The sequence below is a fragment of the Sarcophilus harrisii genome, chromosome 2 (genome assembly GCF_902635505.1).
Source record: "Sarcophilus harrisii chromosome 2, mSarHar1.11, whole genome shotgun sequence".
NCBI lineage: Eukaryota > Metazoa > Chordata > Mammalia > Dasyuromorphia > Dasyuridae > Sarcophilus > Sarcophilus harrisii.
Genome location: NC_045427.1, coordinates 624791011 through 624811152, shown reverse-complemented (window position 1 = coordinate 624811152; position 20142 = coordinate 624791011). Strand labels below are relative to the sequence as shown.

General features: G+C 37.3%; 1 long non-coding RNA gene across 1 annotated transcript in view; it reads left to right on the top strand.

The window, feature by feature from the left end:
- Positions 1-1560, top strand: part of LOC116421965 — a 28828-nt gene extending 27268 nt beyond the window's left edge. The window contains exon 3 of the long non-coding RNA XR_004232561.1: positions 312-1560. This is a non-coding gene — a long non-coding RNA (uncharacterized LOC116421965). The remainder of the gene's footprint in view (positions 1-311) is intronic.
- Positions 1561-20142: the final 18582 nt, after the last annotated feature.

Below are 20142 nucleotides of genomic sequence, written 5' to 3'. Positions count from 1 at the left end.
CTGCTGAATCAAAGGGCATGCACAGTTTGACAACTTTTTGAGTGTAGTTCCAAATATAATCATGTCCTTTCATTTGCTTCCCCAGTGCCATAAGGAATCAGTCTTAAACAATCAATGGGGCATTGTCTTTTACAATTCCGCATGGAGTAGCAAAAATCCAGTGGTTCCCAAATACAAAGTTATCTACATTAGACAGAGTTTACAAAGTTTACCAAAAATGAATTCTAGGTTCATATTTAACAAGAGCCTGTCTTGGTGCTTGAAAGAACTTGATCCAAAAGTGACTTTAGTTTGCATCTTTATTTCTGCAGATATATCCTATTCAAAGGACTTCTCACTTCTCTTCTTATATGTATTTGTTCTGCTTCTTGCCACTGTGTAAAACCCTCCTTCTCCTTCTGCCAAACTTGTGGGAAGGAAGGAAAGAAGGAAAAGCTCCCCAGCTTTGCAGTTGACCCCACCTAGAAAGCCTACAAAACTCAAGAAAGGAAAAAAGCCAAAAGGTAAGGGAAGCTATCTGATCAAGTCAGAAAGCAACCTCAAACCTGGTTGGTCTCCAGACTTTGGAGAGAAATTTCAAGGGTGAGAAGAAAGAACCACGGGGGCAGAAGGAGCTCTTCTCTGTACCTGGGTTCACCCTATTACTAAGGAACAGGCAACAGCAAAGAGGAATTGGAAGGTTACATAGACAATAGGTTCTCTGATGAGCCAGTTGCACTCAGAGCCAGAGAGCAGGATTAGAAGTCCCAGGAAGAGACAAAACCTGGATCAAGGACAAGCAGCCAAAGGAAACACCATTGTCCTGGAGAATTTTCCCAGTGAATAGCACCCCTCCCAGGAGGCCATGCATAAAACAACACTGGGAATATTGTATCTACTCTACAGGGCTGCTGGGAGAATCAAAGGAGGGATGAAAAATCAGGTGCTTATAACTCTTAAGCAATGTATAAATACAAAAGAATATATTAATGATAATGTTGTTACTAACAAAAATAAACTCTGAAGGGATATGTAAATATGTTATTTCCCATGTCCAGATGTCACTGTCTGAGCTGAGAGTTGCTACATCCTCTCATTAAAGATTAAATAGAGGGAGGGGTTTATTTCAGGAAAGCCTCAGAATCCCAACATCTCATCATTGGAAAAAATCTCAGAAGGAATCTAATCCAACTGGTAAGTGAGTAAGAACAATTCAAGTGCCTCATAGACATCCCAGAGTCAATACGTCCAAGACAGAACCTATTATTTTTTCCCTTAGACTCACTCCACTGCACTTTTTTATTTCTGTAGATTTACCTTATTCTCATCACCCAGTTTTCCATCCTTAGAGTCATCCTTGAATTTTTCCCCTTTTCTTATTCTCCATGTTTAGTCAGTTGCAAAGTCTTATACATTTTATCCTTACATCATCCATACAGCTAGCTTCTCAAGCAAGAGAGGATTTGTTGTTGTTCAGTCATTTTCAACTATATCTGACTCTTCATGATGCTATTTGATATCTTCTTGGAGTGGCTTTCCGTTTCCTTCTCCAGCTCATTTTACAGATGAGGAAACTGAGGCAGACAGAGTTAAGAGACTTGGCCAGGGTTACATGGTATCTGAGGCCAGATTTGAACTCGTGAAAATGAGTCTTCCTGACTCAGGTTCAGCACACTGTGACGTTTAAAAAGTTCAAGAGATATAGTTTCTGAGTAAGTCATTTTATCAATAATGATAGCATTTTGTTAGTAAAAGGGTCAATGACACTCTTGAATACCAAAGACTAATCATGGAGGTAAACTCACAGTTTATAGGACATTAGAAGAGCAGATGCTCTTGAGAGTGACTGTCAACTCTGATTAATTGACAATTAGGAAGAGAAAGAATACTATAATGAGAGGTGGGGTTATATTCCAATGAGGGTCTTGAGGTACAAGTTACTGAACACTCAAATCTTGGTCAAAGACACACCGATTTCCACTTGTCTGACAAAAGGAGGTTCACATTTACCCAGACTTGAGAGGCAATCCATCCATGCAATTAAACTTAGAATTTCTTTACTGTCTTTGATTAGATTTTAACCTGGGCAAGAAAATCTTGTCCAAGATTTCCCACACTGATTGATTTCTAGATGAGGAAGTAAAAAATGCAAAAAACCTTGGTCCTATTACAATAATTAGTTACTAAATGCAAGAGAGAAATAATTATTTCTTTCAACTCTATTCATTCTGCCACCTAGCTGCCTCAGAGAGAAGATTAGACACATTATATAGTAATTAACATTTTGGGGGATTCCAATGACTATCAATATCCTAAAAGAAATGTTTTTAAAGAAATCCTATCACGTGATTCTTTTATGTTAATGTAGACTCCCTAAGGTCAAGGATTGTTTCATTTTCATCTTTGGATTCCTAGTATTTAGTAGGATACCTGATGCACAAAAGATGTTTAATAAATGCTTATAATCGGGATACAAATTCCTAGTTCAAAATAAACATGTGACAAAATCACAATGACCATTTTCTTTGGCAAAAGATAGATTTATTTAGTGGAATAGGTTACAGACAAAAAGAAGGCATATATAATAGACATCAGAAATGGTAAATATAAAATAAAGTGAGAGAGCACATGAAAGATAAGTTCCCCAGGGGAACTCACAATTAATCAGGAAAAAGGAAATACTTCCTGAGGTGGGAGTAAGCCTTGACTCGCAGGTCAGATCCACAGACTAACCAGAGCTAGCTAAAATAAAGGAGAAAGATGCTATTAGAGGAAGACACTCTGGGAAGGGAGGGACAGAAGAAGGGAAAGAGGGAAGAAGAAAGGGAAGAATGGTGGGAGGGAGCAAAAAAGGGAAGGAAAGAGGGAAGAAAGAAGGAAGGGGAGACAGAGAGAGGAAGGGAAGGGGAGAGAGACAGAGAAAGAGACAGAGACAGAGATAGACAGAGACAGAGACAGACAGAGACATACACTGGGAAAGAGACAGAAAGAAAGAGAGACAGAGAAAGAGGAAGAGAGAGAGAGAGAGAGAGAGAGAGAGAGAGAGAGAGAGAGAGAGAGAAGAAGAGAGAAGAAGAGAAAGAGGTTACTCTCTATAAGTGTAACCTCATAGTGGGTTTTGTCCTGAAAAGAATCTAACAAAGATCTTCATCATAACCAGATCTTTTATAGGGGAAATACAGAATTGGGGGGTTTCTCAGGGAAGCTAAGGAAGTAAAGGCAGAAGTCAGAGGATCAAAGAACCAGCTGGAATGCACCTGGCAGACTAGGTCTCACACCTGTCTAAAGCTATGCTCATCAATATCTCAAAGTTTGTTTAAAGATGCACAGAGGTTGGAGGGATAGACAAAAGAGTTCCATCCTCCCAATCACTCTATACAAACCAGATAGTCTGGGAATTTAATTATATCTGATAATAGCTGGTTGGGTTTCTTTCTGACAGGGGAAGAGATTAAATCCACATCACTAAGACTAGGGAATATTCCCAGCTAGTTGGCAACAGGAAAGGTACAGCTACCAGGAAGACAGCCAGTGAATCACTGTTTTTATGTCATACCAGTCTGATGATTTACTTAGGGTGGGAAGAAATAAGGTTTGTACAAAAGTGTTTTGTTCGAAATAAGGAATAAAGCAGGCACTTAAATAGAGCCCAGGGATAGTTGTTTGTCTAGTGATTTTACAGCTGTTTGACCAGCAAATGTGTACCAAAGGTTTCAACGCAGCTGTGGCAAGGAGCGGTGTAACTGCCAAGTTCCAGGGAAGTTGAGCTGTCTAAGGTGACAATACTGTGGCCCAATGACTTTAGCCTCAGAAAACAAAGGTCATGGTTATTTTCTGACAAAGTAGAGGGAATTATAGTAAGCCTTTGATGGCAGGAATTTTTGTTCCTGTCAATTCTCACTAATCCTAGATCCCCAGAGTACTCTTTTGGCTGGAAAGGTCCAGAGAGAAAAGACATATGGTTCCTTTAACCTTTTTGTTACTCTCAGTTTCCTCTTCAACTTATTTTATGCAATCTATCAACCAGCATTTATTAAGCACTGATTGTGAGCTAAGCAATGAGACTTAGACATTGGAGGTCCAAATAAGCACATAAGCAAAACTGTCCTTGAACTCAAGCAGCTTACACTCCATCAAGGGGGACAAAAGGCAAACAAAAATATATGTAAAAATAAATACAGAACAATGGAGAGGGAGAGGCAATAGTTTCTGTGGAGGTCAGAGAAGGTGTTTAAACTGAGGATTGGAGAAAATCAAGAGGTTCTGGGAGTTGGAGGGGAGAAGAAGGTACAATGGATGCATGGGATAGTGATAGGAGAAGTAGCACTGTGTAAGAAAACTCCAAGAGTTTCAAAATTCAATTCAGAAACTATATGTTAAAAGTTTATCTTGTTCAAGGTCCATTCTAGCTGCTAGTGATACAAAGAAAAAGCCAACATGTCCTGGTGCTTGCATTGGACTAGACAGACATGGGGTTATATAAATAGTTAATACAAGAAAACTTGGTGAGGGAGAGAAAATTAACAATTTGGGGGATAAGGAAAGGCCTTCTTGAGGTGACACTCAAGATGAAGCTTGAAGGAAACTAAGGATTCTAAGAGAAGGAAATCAGGAGGAAAAGCTTCACAGAGTGGGTGAAATAAAGGAGTAACAATTATCTGCAAAGTTCATTTGATGCCAAAGGTAAATTGGAGAATAATACAAAAAAGCCAAAGTTGCTATCTATGCTGCCTCCATTTTCTTACAGAGACAGAGAGCAGAAAGAGAGAGAGAAGAAGGAAAAAGGGAGAAATAGATTGGGAGACAGAAAGAGAAAGAGAAAACAAAGAGAAAAGGAGGAAGAAAAGGAGAGAAATAAAGTGAAAGGCAGAAAACAGAAAGAAAGAAAGAAAGAAAGAAAGAAAGCTAGAGAAGCAGAGAGAGAAATCTGCTCTGCCCACTGAGATCAATTTCTAGCTCCAAGGGATATGACTGATTCTCTTCAACCAATCACCAAAATGTTTTCATCCAATAACCCAAAGCCCTTTAGATTGATTGGTTTGATTTTGATTGATTGAGAAGATAGTGTTATCTTCTGCGATTAATTGGGGTGAGGATGTACTCCACCTTACAGGTACAAACTTTCTTCCTCAGCCTTTTGCACAAAGATTATGGTCCTCATTTTTATTTTTATTGTTTGCTTCTTTCCCCAGTGGTTGTACAACTAGAGTAAAATAGAGTCTTTCAGAATTCTTTTCAATTCAACTATCAAAAATCACTGCAATTATTTGATAAGTATGTTGTAGTAGAAAGTATCTCCAATCAAAAGACCTGGATTCTAGTCTTGGCTTGAACAAACAGTGTGACCTTGGGCAAGTCACTGCATTTCAGCATAAAACAAGGGCTTTGGACATGGTATTTAATGTTCTATCCAGCCCAACAGTCTATGATTCTAAATAGTAAAAATAATCCATACATTCATTATCTAATTCATGTTTCACAACAATCCTGTGAAAAATGTTTTTCTTTGTTACAGAGGAGAGTTCAATATGGGACAAGATATGACGGATATAAAAGTAAAAGCTATCAACAAAATGTGTCGTTCATTCAATGTTTTTGAAGAGAACCAATATCACTGGTAAATGTCTTGACACACACATGAGTTTGGTGTAGGAATAGACCAAATTCAATAAGGAAATGAGCAGAGTTGGAAGAGAGGGGATTAAGAGGGGAAATCTACTTAACCCCCTGTTTCCCTCAGTTCCTCATCTGTAAATGGGAACACACTGGAGAAGAAAATAGCAAACTAATCTGCTGTCTTTGCCAAGAAAACCCCATGCACTCACAATGAGTCAGACACCACAATTAAACAACCAAACAACAACAACATGAAGGAATAGTCTAAAACAAACTTCTAGATCATAATGTGAATTAGAAAGCAAGAGGGGAAGAGAAAGTCATTAGAAAGTCAAAGGATACTTAGATTGTCTCTTAGACAGCTGGGATTTAAATGGCTAAGGAAATAGTCATTTACCCATGTAAGGGACTATTACAGTTTAATAAGAAGTTACAAAAGAAACCACTTAGAGAATCCTGGGTAGTTCAAGCTGATACAAAATGAAGTAAAAAGAGCCAGGAGAATAAGTTATAAAACATTAGCAACATTGTTAAAAATAATAATAATAACAAAGTCTGGAGAAGTTTGCTCCAATTTATAACCAGCCAAGTCTTCAAAAGACCTAGCTTGAAGCACATTACCCATCAACTGATGAAGAGGTGATGGACACAAGACTCAAAGACATACAATTTTGGACTGTGTATTATCGTTTTGCTTGACTATGTTAATTTGTTAGAAGAGATTTTTTTTTTCTTCCCTTCTTTTAGCTAATAGGGCAGAAAAGTTGAAAAGAAGGGAAGTTGACGATAGTGACTGTCCCACAATATACATATATATAATATATAGGGCCATCATAACACTTTTATAAAAACAGAGAAAAGAAGTTCAGAAGAAAACAGAGAAGCAAGACAGTTTTTAAAGTAGGTTATGTTACAACATTTCCACTCTTTCTGTTAATGTTTGCTTGAATTTTGTTTTTTTCTTCTCGGGTTATTTTTACCTTCTTTCTAAATCTGATCTTTCTAATGAAACAAGATAACTGTATAAATATGTATACATATATTGTATTTAACATATACTTTAACATATTTAACATGTATGGGACTACCTGCCATCTGGGGGAGAGGTAGGGGGAAGAGGGGAAAAGTTGGAACAGAAGGTTTTGCAAGGGTCATTGTTGAAAAATTACTCATGCATATGTTTTGTCAATGAAAAACTATAATAAAAAAATTTTTTAAAAAAGAGGATATGTTATATACCCTTAAAAAATAAGCTACATGAAATGGAAATTCACAGCTTCATATAGAATTTTTTTTCCTCCATGTTCTGCTCCAGATATAGAAATACTCTCTCTCTCTCTCTTTTTTGGTATTTTAGATTAGAATATAAAAATAAAATTTCAGATTTTAAAAAAAAAATCCCATCAGTACCATTGATGCTTTGGAACCATCCAGCTGTTGTCACTCATTCTCCCTATACCTCCTTTTCCAGGCATATTACTTTGAATATTGTCTTTTACAGTCTTCCCTACATGCAAATCATGTTTGTTTTATGCTCAGTCATACCATGCCAGCATGGGCCCCCCATTCATCTTTTCAGCTCCATTTGAATGACCTACAATTTTGATTTTTCAGATAATTCAATGCCCTACTATTGGTACCACATTACTTTATCATTAGTGTTTTTTAAAGTTGCCTTTGCATAACAAATTGCTATTGAATGAAAGAATGAATGAATCACTGATTAATCAAGAGAATGATTGCCAAATAAAAATAATTATAATTATAATCTAACGAGGACAAATTAAAAACGCTATTGATTCACAAAAGAGTGAGAGCATTGTGGGATGGCTTAGTTTGGGAAGGCTTAGTAGAGTGTTTGTTGTTCAGTTAACTCAATCATGTCAGAGCCTTCATGGCCCTATATGAGGTTTTCTTGGCAAAGATACTGGAGAGGTTTGCCATTTCCTTCTCCGTTCATTTTACAGATGAGGAAACTGAGGCAAACAGGTTAAGTGGTTTGCCTGGGAAATGTCGGAGAATATGATTTTTCGGGACTCCAGGCTCTGGGATCTGTGCACAATGGCACCACCTAGTGGCCCTTACTCTTCATAGATAAGAAATACTCCCTACTTGAAGACCTCAATCTATGGAAAGATGTTCCTCTCAAAGAGGAAAAAAAATGGTATTTCAGTTCATCAGACTCCATAGTTCCTATGCCAACAAGTTTCACTCTCTCAGTCACTTATAGGCGTATCTTAGATCTCATCATCTGTAATTGCCATCTTCATGATTTTGAAATCTGAAATTCCTCTCTGAACGTATTTCCCTAGCTCTTCTCTCTCTCATTTTCCATTCTTGTTCCTCCCTTAACAAATTTGACCTTACATTGTTTAATTAGCCAATTCAACTACACACTGATCTCCTTCCTTGACTCCACAACTCTCTTGTCCTGCCATCATTCAACCCTGCATTATCTTGACTATTTACCTTTCCTCTCATATTTCTACAATGCTGAATGTCCCTGGACAAAGTCGCGCAATCGTACGGAATTCAGCTACTACAGATTTGTGTTAGTTACTCAATTGGACTCTTACTACTCCATGACCAAATTTTTATTCTTTTTTTCATTGACTCTCTAGTTCACTCCATTCTCCTCAGCAGTTCCAAACCTTCTTTTCTCAAGCCTTTCCACCAAATTCTCTCTCAGGGCCTCAGTATTTTCCTCTATAAAATGAAAAGGGGATTTGGCTAGATGATCTCTCAGGTTCTTTCCACATCTAAAGTCTATAAGAAAAGCCATCCTGCTAATTTAACATTTTGATACTATATTATCTATTTAAGGTGATATCAAGTTCATCTTTTTGTGGAAATTATTGTCCATAATTCCATAAATTTGTGCAAATAGGCACAATGCATGGAAAAACTTCCTAACAATTAAAGCAATAACAATTTGGGCTTCCTTGGGAGGGGTAGTGGCTTCCCCCTTATTCACTAGAAGCCTCCAAGCAGAGGCTGGAGGACCACTTGTTGGGGAATGTAGAGGGGAGGGTAAGAGATGGAGGGATCTTACTGAGTTGCAGGTTGAATCTGGTGACCTTTGAGCCCCATTCCAAATCTGAGATTCTAGGAAAATCTTATTCTAATGGAGGGCCCTTTGGATTCTGAAAATGCCTAACATTCTCCTCATTCTGTGACCTTGCTCACACTCTTTCCTATACCTAGAAGGGCTTTCTCTTACCCTTATTCTGCTGAACTCCTGTCAAAATTCTTTAAAACTCAGTTCAAATACTCATCCTTTCTCTGGCTGCCAACTCAAAACTACCCTGTGTCTCCATACATTCTATACTACTTTGCTTCATAACTCTTTGATGCTCTTATAATGTAATATTATATAATACTATATGGATTTCACTGACTACTCTGACCCCCCCCCCCCTGTGAAAGTTAGCCATGTTACATCTCACTCATCCTCCAGATTTCTTTTTTTTTTTTCTTTTCATCCTCCAGATTTCTCTGAAACCTTTAAGGGAATTGAATAGTGTCTAGGCTCTCTACAAATGACTCTACTTTTTCCCAGTGGTATTCTCCCAGTGAAGGTAGTGGTTTCCTATATCCCAGTTCCATTTAAGCACTAATAGATTTGCTTTTATAAAGAAATATTTACTTCAAATCCATGATAAAAATTACAAACTTACTCCTCCAACACATAGCATTTGATTCTCCTCCATAACACCCCAATCTCAGGGAAGGAAAAGGGGATTCAGTTTGTAGCTTAGTTTTGTTCTTGTAGAGCCTAATCCCACATTCTAAATCCAAATCACCAGTTTTGGGTCTAGTCCCAGGCCTCTAGTTTCTCAGGTTTTCTCCAAACCACACTTGCTGGCCAGCAATGAACTATTGACTTTCACCAAGTCACCTGTTGCTTATATCTGAAATTAAGAAGGAAAATTGAAAAAGAACAAGACAAACAGCCCAGCAATAGGGTCTAAAAGGAGAAAGAGGGGGAACATAACCTTCCCCCAACATCATTCAAGTTCTTGGTGCCTGTGCTGTGAGTGATCTATGATCTCCATCTTCTGGACACAGCAAGAAAACACACAGGAAAGAGATAAACTGACTAATTTGGTCAGTTTTGAAACCACTCTCTCATCCAAGTGGAAGGAAAATTCAGGGAAGCAGGTGCTTCCATGTTGAGCAATCTGGATTGTGTAGATCAAGGCCCGGATCAAGCCCCCTTACTTATGTTTATTCTACTCAATTGCAGTTCTGTGAGAACAGAGACTTCTACATGAGAATGGACCAAAGATCTAAAGAGATCTTAGAGATCATCTGGTCCAATTGTTTCATATAGTTCTCATTTTCAAATAAAGATCAGAGACTAAGAGAGATAAACCCATTTGCTCAACATCTAGATAACAAAATGGCAGGACCAAGATTTATTACCAGGATTTCACACTACTGTGCCAGATTAACTTCTCTGAACACATTTCCTTCCCTATAATATGGATACTTCATAAAATGCTTTGCACATAATAAATAGATATTCAACAAATGCTTGCTGAGTTATTCAAACCAGAAACATGAAAATGCTAACCATGATCTGACAGTGAATTAGAAAAGAGAGAGACATAAAAGCAATAAACAAACCTGAGGAATGGCAAATTCTCCTGTGTAATCCAGTCCTTAAACAGAAAACCACTGAAGAGAGGAACCCAAAACAGGAAAGCTCAATTCAATTTCTCAAAGCATTTATTGACATACCCTTTGATCCAGCAGAGCCACTACTGGGTGTTTATTGCAAAGAAATCATAAAAGAAGGAAAAGGACCCACAGCTTTTTTTGTGATAGCAAAAAATCAGAAAAAAGAGTGTTATGCCAAAGTTCCCTTTTAATGGGGTGACCAGTTCCTCCAATTGTCCTATTTCGTAATTCTGTCTTAGGTTATAACCGTCCCCTCTTAATGTTTGAGATAAAGGTTTTATAGACATTCCTTAATGTTTGACAAGATAAAGGTTTATCCATTTCAGATGTCATTAGAATATCAGTAATGTCATTATTCTTGTTATTCCATAAAAAGCTTGCTGCCCCAATAGTCGGGGCTAGACTCAGATGATAGTCTCGTCTAGCCCGGGGATCAACATGGATGCATTGGTCCCAGTATTTCTCTCCATTTAATAAATTATTGAATTGGTCTCTAATCTCTGTCTTGCTCAGTTTCTTCAGCATTACAAGAGTAGATGCCCATCACTTGAGGAATGGCTAAATACATTATGGTATATGAAAATAATGGAATATTATTGGTCCATAAAAAAATGATGAACCGGGTCATTTTAGAAAGGCCTAGAAAGATTTATATAAACTGATGCTGAATGAATCAAGCAGAACCAGGAAAACAATATACACAGCAATAGCAAGATTGTGTGATGATCAACTATGATAGACTTGACTCTTCTCAGCTAAATTCTCAGCAGTTCAGTGATTCAAAGAAATCCTAATAAATAATCAATGGAAAATGCCATTCACATCCAGAAAAAGAACTATGGAGACTAAAGATAAATCAACACATATTATGTTCACTTTTTTTTTCTTCACTTTTTCCCTCATGGCTTTCCCCTTTTGTTCTGCTTTTTCTCTCCCAACATAGAGATATGGAAATATGTAAAAAATAAATACGCATGGATAACCAAAAAAAAAACTGGGGAAAATTAAATTAAAAAAGGAAAAGTAACAAATAAATAAACCCCAAATAATCACAAATTAATTAATTAAAGCATTTATTGGATGCTGATGTTGTGCCCTGGGCTCTATGCTAGGTGCTAATAAAAGAAAGATAAGGTGAAAATACTTTCCTTACTTCTTCCCAAAGAAGAGCTTACATTATACTGGGGGCTTAACAGATACACAGATATGTACTGAGGAAACACAAAGTAATTAGGGGAAGAGCAATTAGAGATATTAGAAAAGACTTCTTGTAACAGGGACCACTTGAGCTGAGCCTCCAAGAAAGCTAAGTATTAAAAAAAATATATTCCAGGCATGGGGTACAGTCTGAGCAAAGGTGCAGAGGAAGAAAAGAAAATATTACATATGATGGAATTATCAAGTAGAATGGTTTGGCTGGAGCATTTGTAGTATGAGAAGGATTAATGTAAAATCAATCCCAAAAAAATTGTTTGGATTCTTGGTAATTGTTACCAAAATAGTTGTTGTTTGATATAACTCAGTCTCCTGGGTGGCACAGTGGATAGAATGTTAGCCTTAGAATCAGGAAGACCTGAGTTCAAATGCAGTCTTAAACACTTACTGGCTGTATGACTTAATCTCTCAGCTGTAAAATGGGGATGAGGAGACAGCTAGGTGGCTCACCGGCCACAGTCCTAGACCTGGAGTCAGGAAGGCCTGAATTCAAAGGAGGCTTTTGTTTTTGCTCAGATGCTAGAGTGGGCCATCAGGTCACATACAGCTAATTGTCCTCCTGGGTAGTAAGCCATTTAGTCAGGGGTACTCTCCTCATTAATCTTTGGTTCTTGGATGCTTCCCACACAGCCGATGCCTAATTAACTTTTTTTCCCTGAGGCAGTTGGGGTTAAATGACTTACCTCAGGTCAGACAGCTAACCTAATAAACCTTGAATTGAGGGGTCTCTGTTCCAACAAAGCAAATTCATAGCAGACTCTACTCTCAAATGGAACAAATCTGTTAGATCTGCCCTTTCTCGCATGGGAGGAAGATTAAGATAGGGTAGAGATAGCAAAATTGGGTGAAGGATATGTTGGCAAATTTTTAGCAATTGTCTGGGCAGGGAAAGTATGCAAGATAATTTTAATAAACATAATTAACATTTTTTCCATCACTTTTCTAAGTCTCAGTTATCAACAAAACAAAATCAAGGCTTAATTTGTAGCCTTTGCTGATTTTCAAAGTGTAAATGCTCACATTGAAAATTTAACCATCATCTTCCAGAAACCAATAGAAGCTAGTTCCAGCATATCCTGGTACCCAAGGAAATTTGCCAGTCCCCATGTTTAGCTTGATCTATTTCCCATAAAACCGTGTGCTTGTCAAAGGTTCTGGCTCCCTTTGTCTCCACCAGAGTAAAAGTTCACAGTGTCCTAACTATAGGTCATCCCTAACCAGCCAGAAGCCTTTGCCAAACTGGTTTCCTAAGATTCAGCTACACAAGCACACAAGTGTCCTTCCCATCCCAAGTAGGGATCCAAAAATGGCAGTAAAATAAGGAGCCCATGCAGCTCATATCCTTTTGGACAAGTAGGTGGTCTGCTAATGGTCTTGCAACCATTAGACAACCCTAACGGAAGGCAAGTATGAGCCTTCAGCTTTTTGATTCCTTGAATCCCCTGAACCTGTTTGGCTTTACCTAGGTTTCTCAAGTGCCAAGGGGGAAGTGGGTTCAGAATGGTTATGGGCAAAGCTAATCACATTTAATCCATCAAAAATCATTCACCAAGTGTATATATACAGACATACATATGTACACATACACATGTCATCACTTCATTAAGTTATTTATTCAGAAATATTTACTTGCAGAAACGTGGCTCAGTGGAAAGAGTACTAGATTTGGATTCAAATTCTGACTACTGTTTACACAAGTTGGGAGGCCTCAGCCAAATCCCTTAATTTCTCCAGACTGCAGTTCCCTCATCTTTAAAATGAGGAGGCAGAATCACATGACTTCTAAGATGTGTTCCAGATCTAATTCTATGATCCAATGGCCAGGAATAATTAATCTGACCTCCTACTATGTCACAGAAGTCAATGGCCATCAAAGTAGTTGTTTAAAACAATTAGAATCATAGAGTCTCAAATGAAAGGCAACTCAAGAGACTATTTAATATATAATGCACCCCCACCCTGATTTACTGTATAAATTTTCCTAAAATATCTTCAAGTGATCGATCATACACTTGAATACCTCTTGGGACAAAGAATTCAACAGTTCAACAAATCACCCCATTCGATTATTAGGCATTTCTACTTGCTGAAGTCTTCTCCATAATTTATATTCTTTAGTCCTAAACCTGCCCTCCAAAGCTAAGTATCTTGCTCTGACATGTCCTTCAGATATTTGAAGTCAGCGATCACATCCCAATTCTCCTAAGTCTTCTCTGGATAACTAACCAAGATAACTAACATCTTCAGTCCATTCTAACATATAAAATGGTTTTAAGACCATTTTAGGCACCATACTCCAGATGCACTTAAATTACCCAACAATTATGATAGTTGTGTCTTTGAGGTACTAAATAGGGGCTTTTTTTGATTATATAGTTAGGGTATTACTCAAGTAGAGAGAGACAGATACACACAGACTCAGACACAAAAAGAGAGAGTGACATGGAGAGAGAAACAGAAAGACAGACAGAGACAGAGACATGGAGACATAGATAGAGATACATCCAGATAGTATCAAATTGCCAATATATAGTTACATACCAGAGGACTGGCACCCTCTCAGCCTAAGATCACATAAAGCCAAAAGTCCATTGTGATTATAATGGGAGAGGGGTCACTGATGGTCACTGAGCCCAGTTCTTATGTGCATGAGCAGAGTGTCACTGATACAATTGTCCACATAGAAGAAACTGAAGAATTTGTTTCTGGGAAAATCCTGATGATACATGATAAAAATGCTTTGTAGCGATCTGGATCATGCACAGGCAGACCTTTTGTAATGGGTTCTAGTCAGCTAATAATATGGTGAATAGGAGCCTCTTTGATTGGCTGAAATTGTATAGACAGAATTGTGGCTATATTCAAAAGATGTGAGTGGACTAGAACCTCAACCCATTCTCTTCCTGTGACTTCTTCCTAATGGATGGCATTCTGGGGAGAGAATATGGATAACATTGGAAAAGTTTTGAGCCCTCTCTCAGGCCAACTAGTATTCCATGTTTATGAACCTCTATTCTTTACCTTGGCTTTGTTCTTGCATTTTAGGTAAAAAAAAATATTGGCTATTGGGAGGCAGCTAGATGGCACAGCGGATAGAGCACCAGCACTGGAGTCAGGAGGACCTGGATTCAAATTTGACTTCACACACTTAACACTTCCTGACTGTGTGACCCTGGGCAAGTCACTTAACCCCAATTGCCTCAGCAAAAATGTGTGTGTGTGTGTTGGATATAACCTTATAAATTTCCAGAGGTCTAGGAATCAAATATATTCTGGATCTTATACCTAGGTGGTTCAGCCTGGAGGCTCCAAGGAGTAAGAAATGGATCTTCTTTCTCCAGTATACTACTCATTAGGAAGAAGCCGCAAGAAGAAATGATGCTTTTGAATCTGGGTGATAGGGTATGATAGTGCCCTTAACAGAAAACAGAATGTTCAGAAGGACTGGGTTTAGGGGGAAAGTCTTGTGTTGCCCATATCACTGTGAGAACACAGAGATCTCTCCATGCTATGGTGACAAATTGGTATAGGATCTTAGTGGAGATAAAATATTAATAAATCAAAAGATAAAAAAATAAAAAGAAATATATATCTATAGATATTTTAAACCTACCCACTCATATTTGCTAGGTTCTCAACCCTCACAAATAAAAAACTCATTTATTTAACAAGGGTTATTTTGAAGAAATGAAAATTGACATAGTCTGAGTTGCGGATATAATCTGTTACATATCTATCTCCCACTTCTCCAAAGTTATCACTCACCACTAATGAAATCATTGGAAATAGAAGGATTTTACCATCCGGTTGTGGGTAGAGAGCCAAACCCACCCCTCTAAAGAACAAATAGTTCTCTGGTAACTTCCCTGAAAACTTGGGTGTGAGTTTATGTTAAGAAGCATTACTTTCACGTGTCTGGATTGGAAAATCCTCCCCAAAAGCAATCATAGCTTTCAACTTGCCAAATCCCTGGGTTTTATTGAAGGGAGGGAGTGTCAGACTGACATTCTAAGTCACACAAAAAATAAAAAGTTGATATTTTAATTGATTTTAAAATCAATTTCCTTTGTGTCCCCAGTCCATGATGTTGTAAATCCCTTATAATTATGCCTGATCATCCTTATGATTGAATTTTTTTGTGGTGAAAAGGATCTCAGAAGCTATGGAGATCAAGCCATCCTTGAATGAAACTCCCCTAAACATTAAGCCTAGTCTCTAGTCATTCAACTTTTCCTTAAAAATTTCCAGGCAGGAGGAACCCACACTCTCCCAAGGTATCCCAATTTCCCAATCTCTCAATATCCCAAGGATATTGTTTTCAACTAGCTTCTATTGATGAGGACCTTCACATCAAGCCTAAATATGCTCCTTTATCACTTCTACCCATTGCTTTCAATTTTACTCTACAGTCAATTTTACCCTCTTGTACCAGAAGTCCACTGAAAGTTTGAAATTAGCTTTCTTGTCTTTAAATATTTTCTTTTTAAAGCTAAACATTACCAGTTGCTTCATGGCCCTATGTGTATAGAAGAATGGATTTGGATGGAGTCCAAAAGGCCTGGCTCTAAATTCCATGACTGATACTTGCTAGCTGTGATCCTGAGCAAGATATTTAACTTCTCTTAGCTTCAGTTTCCTCACCTGTCACCTCATGAGGTTGTTTGCCCTTTTTCAGCCTCAGTTTCTCCATCTATCAGATGGAAAAATAAAAGCTCCTGTCTCCCAGGGTTATTGAGAGAAATAAATGAAATGATATTTGTGAGACATTTTGGAAACTTCAATGCTCTATATAAATGCTAGCAATGATAGTGATGATGAGGTGACATATTAGAGGCTCTTTATCACCCAGGTTGCCATTATCTGGATATATTCCAGATCCCCAATGTCCCTCCTAAAATTTGGAGCCCAGAACTGAATACGATCTTCCAGAAGAGGTCTGACCAGGCCAGAATACAGTGCTCCTACTCCTTAGTCCTAGGTACTGTGTCTCCCTTACTACACTTTGTTTGGTAAATCCTGTTTCCCTTAAACACACAGAGAGGTAGTGAGTGTCCCACAATGAGGCTCAGTGTCATAGAATTTGAGTTCAAATCCCAGCTCTGTCACAATATGTGTGAATTTCAGTTCTCTGAGCCTCTGTTTCCTCATCTGTAAAATAATGGTTTCTAATGTCCCTCCATTCCAGATCTAAATCTATGATCTGGGGATCCCTCCATCCAGTCGAGGGGTTTGAAATAGCTCGGAGTAATATTCAAACTAGCCACTAAGTGGTGCTCTGCTTATTCATTCCCTCCATGCTCGGCTCCAATTTTGAAAGCATCATAACAGCTAGACTCCCAATTTTTTCAATAGACTCCACTAGAGCGCATTCAAGACCTAAATTTTTCTCTTCTCTGCCTGCAACTGGGTGCTTTTTGCAAAAAAAGGGGCTTTCACTTCCTGAATCTGCTACTTTTTTTCACTAGGAGCACTTAAGGAAATATAAAAAATTACAGTAGTTGCTATAATTATCTCGGCAATTCCCTTTCCATCTTTAGTTATAGTTCACTTTCTCAATTTCTCTCTCCTCTGTACTCAGTGATTCAGATAAGCAATACATGGGCCACAAGGAGGAGAAAAGTAAAAATAAAGCAAACATATTCATGCAGGTGGTTGTTCAAGACAAGCTGACCATCCTTATTTCTATCTTTCCTTCCCTTTCTCTTAACCATCTTTATTTGAGGGGGAAAAACCCATGTACTTTTGCTGCCCATAGAATATAAGGAAGCAGAAGAACTCTCACAGTGTTTGCTTTTTAGGGACAATGGAAGGTGAAAAAACAAAGACTTTGTCTGGTTCAACTGAATAGGTTCATTGCACTCACAGGCTGCAGCTCATTTTGGGCAACAGAGGGATCATAGTGTCTTTTCCTATCCTTCTGGTGGTATCTCAGATCCAATTAGAAGATTTCAAAGTGACTATCAACTACAATCAGCCTCTTTTTATGTGCTTAGTTGTAGAAAGTTGGTTCAACCCCTAGAGTCACCCCTTTGGGTAGAAATTTCCTATATTCTGCTTTCTCCTCTGAATTTCCTGAGTCTTTAGAAGAGATAGCAAGGTAGCTAAAATTTCATAACATTCCTCTGGGTTATGTTGGCATTAGCATCTTGATTAGCATCTTGGTTGACATGTGATATCATCAAAAGGCAGACTGGACATTGGACTAAGAATCAAAAGATCTCAATTCAACTCCTGCCTTAGACAAGTCACTTCATCCCTCTGTTCTTCAATATCCTCATCTTTAAAATGAGGAAGTAGGACTTGAAATCCTTTAAGGTGATTTCCAGCTCTGATTTTATGACTCATCTTAAATTTCCAGTCTACTAAAATCCCCAGATCTTTGTCAAAAAAAAACCCAGGATCCAGCCTTCTCCATCTCCCCTGTGTTAGGAATGTGACAATGGCAGTTTATCTAAGCAAGTAAAGTATATTAATTGGGGCCATAATAGGTGATAGCTGGCAAGAAGATCAGCTTAGCTAAGTACAAAGATTAGATTGACTACATGGTGATAAATTTTTTAGCCATGGAAACCCATGAAACATATATAAACAAAAAACACAAAATGGACATATTCCTATGCCATCACCTTCTTCTGCTTCAGTGTAGTAACAGAATGGTAAAAGAAGAGGCAAAGAATGTTAAGAATTGTATAATTTTTAGATTTATAGTGCATAATCCCTCTTGATGTAGGTGTTAAAAGGGGGAAGAGAAGATGGGTTGAAAGTTAGTGAGAACTAGAGAAAATATCTATTTTTGTCCTATTATTTTTGTTAGTCACATGACCCAAAAGTCCAGCTTATCAATTTCTTAACGCAAAAATAAAAATCAGTATAAAAAATCAGTATAAAACTAGGTGAATGAAAATAAGGAAAAGATGCTGCACACAATTCAAATATCTCTAATTTGAATTTTTAAAATAAACCATTTATTCTTTTAAAACTGGGAAATGGATGAAGAAACAGGCATTTACACAGTCTGAACAATTTCCAAAAAAAAAAATCAATAAGTGTAAGTCAATTACCTTTATAATAATGAGATCAAAAGCTCATAGAAATCATCTTATGTACAAAACACTTGAACTTCTCATCAAGCTGAGAACCATGGTAGGTTATGTGATATTAGTTTATAATGTAAATTTATTTTTTAAATATTAAAGAGTAAAATGATGGAAGACTATGAATGATAACACCTTATAAAACTGGAAAAAAATAGTAGAGGGAATGAGGCTGTCAAGAGATTAATTGAGTCTTGAGAGGGCATTTAAATATCAATATGGAAGATCACAAACACAAGAAAAATAGAAAATAGCTGAAACTAACATTATTTAATGAACTTACAGATTTTCAGGACTTTCTATCAACCAAACCCAAACTTAATTAAAAAAAATTTAATATATAAGAGCCAATATCAAAGGTCAATTTAAGGAATTCAACATAGAGAAATTGTTTATATTTTTCTTACATGGAAAATATATACCATATCTTTAAGATGAACATCAACAATAGAGTAGCTCAAAAGAAAGATTGGGACAGAGTTAAGGTAAAAATAGTAATTATCGTATACAAATAAGGTGCAGAGGAAGAATAGACACAGAGTTATTAGAGGTTGGGAGGAAGACTCAGAGTTCTGAAAACCTACTCACTTCAGAAATGGGTTCAATAGACAACACTACATATGAAGGATATAGCACCAACCAAAATCCATAAAGAAAGAAGGGGGAGTGATGGGCGGATAAGGAATCAAAAGGTGATAGAAGAAGACAATGGAGGCATCCTTGGGTGGAGGGAGAGAAAAAAAAACAGAAAAGGACCTATATGTACAAAAACATTTATGGCACCTGTTTTGGGGATGGCAAAGAATTGGAAATTGAGGGAACACCCATCAATGGTGAAATGGCTGAACAAGTTGTAGTATATGAATATAATGAAATACTATTATGCTAGGAAAAGCGATGCACAGTCAAATTTCAGGGGTAAAAAAATCACATGAAACTAATGCTGAGTAAAGGAAGTAGAGCCAGGAGAACATTGTACACAATTACAGCAACATTGTGCTACGATCAACTATGACAGAATTAGCTCTTCTCAGTAATACAATGATTCAAAATAACTCCAAAAGACTCATGATGGAAAGTGCTATATACTTCCAAAAAGAGAACTAATGAATTCTAAGTACAAATTAAAGCATACTATTTTTACTTTGGAGGTTTTTTCCTCTTTTTTTCTCTTTTGTTTCTTCTTTTACAATATGATTACTGTGGAAATTTGTTTGTATTGAGTGCACATGTGTAACCTATATCAGCTCTCTTGTGGATTGGGGAGGAAATGGAGGAAGAAAAAATTTGGAACTCAAAAATCATATTTAAAAAATGGTTTAAAAAACTATCTTTACATATAATTGAAAATGTAAAATACAATTCAAAAATAAATAAAATGTAAAAAAAAAATAGCCAATAACAGGGAAACTAAGGCACTTGTTTTTCCAGGCAAAATAACAATTTATTAACCATCATATGTATAGCTGTTAACAATGTGTATCTTTCTAGCAACCTCAATAAAGCTAGAGACCCAAGATGTATAGAACAAAAACATTTTTATTGAGACACAGAA